The 3,531-nt window shown below is 35.4% G+C and overlaps 1 pseudogene; it reads right to left on the bottom strand.

Moving 5' to 3' along the window:
• Positions 1-2,012, bottom strand: part of LOC112825144 (ATP synthase F(0) complex subunit k, mitochondrial pseudogene) — a 7,583-nt pseudogene extending 5,571 nt beyond the window's left edge.
• Positions 2,013-3,531: the final 1,519 nt, after the last annotated feature.

The raw sequence follows: 3,531 nt of genomic DNA, 5'->3' as shown, positions 1-3,531 counted from the left end.
AGTTGTTGGTGAGGATATGGAGAAAGGGGAACCCATTTGCACTGTTGGTGGGAATGCAAACTGATGCAGCCACTCTGGAAAACAGTATGGAGGTTCCTCAAAAAGTTAAAAATAGAACTACCCTGTGATCCAGCAATTGCACTACTAGGTATTTACCCAAAGAATACAAAAAAATACTAATTCAAAGGGACATTAAAGCAACATTATCTGCAGTAGCCAGATTATGAAAACAGACCAGTGTCCATTGACTGATGAATGGATAAATAAGTGGTATACACACACACACACACACACACACACACACACACACACACACACACAGCAGACTATTACTCAGCCATGAAGAAGAATGAAATCTTGCCTTTTGCAATGACGTGGTTGGAGCTAGAGAGTATAATGCTAAGCAAAATAAGTTGGTCAGAGAAGACAAATACCATATGATTTCATTTATATGTGGAATTTAAGAAACAAAACAAATAAGCAAAGAGAAAAAAGAGAGAGGTAAACCAAGAAACAGACTTCTAACTATGGAGAACATGTATTGATGGTTACCAGAGAGGAAGTGGATGGGGGAATGGGTGAAATAGGTGGTAGGCAATAAGGAGTACACTTGTGATGAGCACCGGGTATTATATGGAAGTGTTGAATCACTATATTGTGCACCTGGAATGAATATTACACTGTATGTTAGCTAACTGGAATTTAAATAAAAACTTAAAAAAAAAAAAGAGTAGTAACCAAGACAGAATTAACATTCCCTTCGGCTTGACTAACTGTTAGATAGGTTTCTACCTGGCCATAGGCCCCTTACTTTTCTTAGAGCATTTACTTTAGAAAACTTGCAGTTGCAAATTCTTTCTCTGCCTCTTTGGGATATAAATCTCCGTATATATGCAAAGGGGCCACATATAAGTGGCCCCTTGCCACTTTTACGACAGAGGACTGTCTTTCTCAAGGCTCTGGGAGCCATCTCTTTTGAAATGTATCGGCAAGAAAGATTGTGTCCCTATCTCCCAGTGTTTGTGCGAGAATAAGAGCCTAACTTTGATAAGCACCAATTAGCAAGCTTAATCACATGGACAGCCTCCCCTCTAGTGCTCTTAACTGCTTTCCTCCTGCTGTATAGTATCCAAGACGTGCATATAATACAATTTATTTATTCTTTCTTCTATTGATGGACATTTTATTGTTTCCATTTTTATTTTGATATTATAAATAATGATGCTAAAAACATTCTTATAACTGTGTCTTGGTATACATAAAAGTCTCTGTAGAATATTGTAACTCTCATTTTGCCTGAAGAGCAGCAATAATCTTGGATTTGAACTGATAAACAGACTATGAAACCCAATAGGTTTCACCCTGAATCAAGTTTATGTAGCTTTTAGAAAGGATAAGGGCAGTCAATAAAGCATATATAACAACAGCATAGCAGGGGTCACTTGACTTCTAGAAGTTGCTTTTCATGCCACTGACACTTTGTATGAAGGGAACACGTAGTCAGAGAAGATGAGGCTGAATGTTTGTGGACCATCTGAGGTAATGATTACCATCAGATTTAGAGTCCCATCAGCTTTTATACCTTGATAGTCATGTAACCCCCTAAGGCATATATTACTAGCTTCCATCCTTTTGTGTAGCTGTATGTCAGTCATCCAGTGAACAATCTTGATGATCACATGTTTGGCTCAGTACATAGCAGCATCATTGGGACTGTCATTTACCTTGGACTTTGTACACTTTTATATATTCCTTTTATTAGTGTTGCGAGTGTCAGAATCTCCCTATCCCTGATGCTGAAGGAAAAATTACAGTCCAGCTGTTCATACTGTCCTTCCAGGTGCACGTATAAGAGTAAAATTACCATATCATGTGTTATGTGCATGTTTGTTTTTACAGGTGCTACTAAACTTTCCCAAAGTGAATATAGCAGTTTGCATTTTTACCAGCAGTGGCTGAGACATTTTTTACTTTACATCTTTGTCACCTTTAGTATCATCCAACTTCTTCATGTTGCCAGTTGAATGGTTATAGAGTAGTGCCTCATTATAGTTTGGATTTTCATTTATTACTTATCAGTAATGAAGTTGGGCATCTTTTCACTTGTTGATATACCACTGTGTTTTCTCAATGTGAAATGCCTATTCATATTTTTCCCCATTTCTCCACATAATTATTTGTTTCTTATTGATTTTAGTTCTTTATATCATATTAATATTAATCCTTTGTTAGTATGTAATGAAGATATAAGCAATTAGTTTATCACTTCTCTTTCCCCTCTTTTTACTATGTTTATTTTAAACTCTTGTGGAATTTATCATCTTAACCCATGGTTTGTGCTTTTGGATCATGTTTAATAAACTTTTCCCTTCCTTTCCTACCCCAAAGGCATAAAGATATTCTCATGTGGATGGTCCATTTGTAATTGATTTTTGTAAGTTGATGTGTGCGTGTGAGGTAGTGGTACTATGTACAACACACATACAGATATACACACAAACAATTATCACTGTAGAATTTTGTGAGTAGGCATCCTTTTGCCACCGATCTGTGATGGTTATTTTATCCTCTGCCATATATTAAGTTTCATATATAGTGGAATTGGTGATGGAATTTGAGATATCATATGATTTTATTTTCTAATCTGTTAATCCAGAGACTCACATTTAAAAAAATTTTCCAATATTAAACCAGCTTTACATTTTTTGAATTGAAATCAAATTGGTCATATTATATTTTTGTACATTACTTAAATTTGATGATATTTATTGAGAAATTTTGCACCTGTGTTCATGAGTGTGATAGGCCTATAGCTTTACTAATTTGCATTATCCTTGATTAATTGACTATCTAGATAATGGTAAGCTTTATAAAGAGAGATTGTTTCGCCCTGAATGGCCAATACAATACTAAAGGAGAAAAACTAAGTTCGAAGTTAGACACTATCCAACTTCAAGTCTTACTACAAAGCTACAGTAGTCAAAACAGTGTAGTATTGGTAAAGGAATAGACAAATAGATCAGTAGAACAGAATAGAGAGTTCAGAAATAGACCCACATAAATATAGTCAACTTATCTTTGATGAAGGAGCAAAAACAATACAATAGGGCAAAGGTAGTCTTTTCAATAAATGATGGTGAAGCAAGTAGATATCCAAATACAAAAAGATGAATCTAGAGAGGTACCTTAATACCCCTCCCAAAAATTAACTCAAAATGGATCACAGACCTAAATGTAAAACGTAAAACTATAAAACTGCTATAAGATAATATAGAAGAAAATATAGGTGACCATGGGTATGGTGATGACTTTTTAGATACAACAAGAAAGACATGATCCATGAAAAAAAGAATTGATAAACTGGACTTTATTAAAATTAAAAGCTTCTTCTCTGCCAAAGAGAGTGAAAAGACAATCTATAGACTGTGAGCACAGATGCATAAGACCATATGTGGCACCATCCCACCACCTTGCTAAAATAGGTGGGCCAAAATGTTGTAGCATTATCCTGCTGCCTTGCTGAAGCCAGAG

The sequence above is a fragment of the Callorhinus ursinus genome, unplaced genomic scaffold (genome assembly GCF_003265705.2).
Source record: "Callorhinus ursinus isolate GAN/ISIS: 27379988/994484 unplaced genomic scaffold, GSC_fseal_2.0 scaffold12, whole genome shotgun sequence".
Taxonomy (NCBI): Eukaryota; Metazoa; Chordata; class Mammalia; order Carnivora; family Otariidae; genus Callorhinus; species Callorhinus ursinus.
The sequence above is the reverse complement of the archived record's forward strand: the minus strand, read 5'-3'. Positions and strand labels throughout refer to the sequence as shown.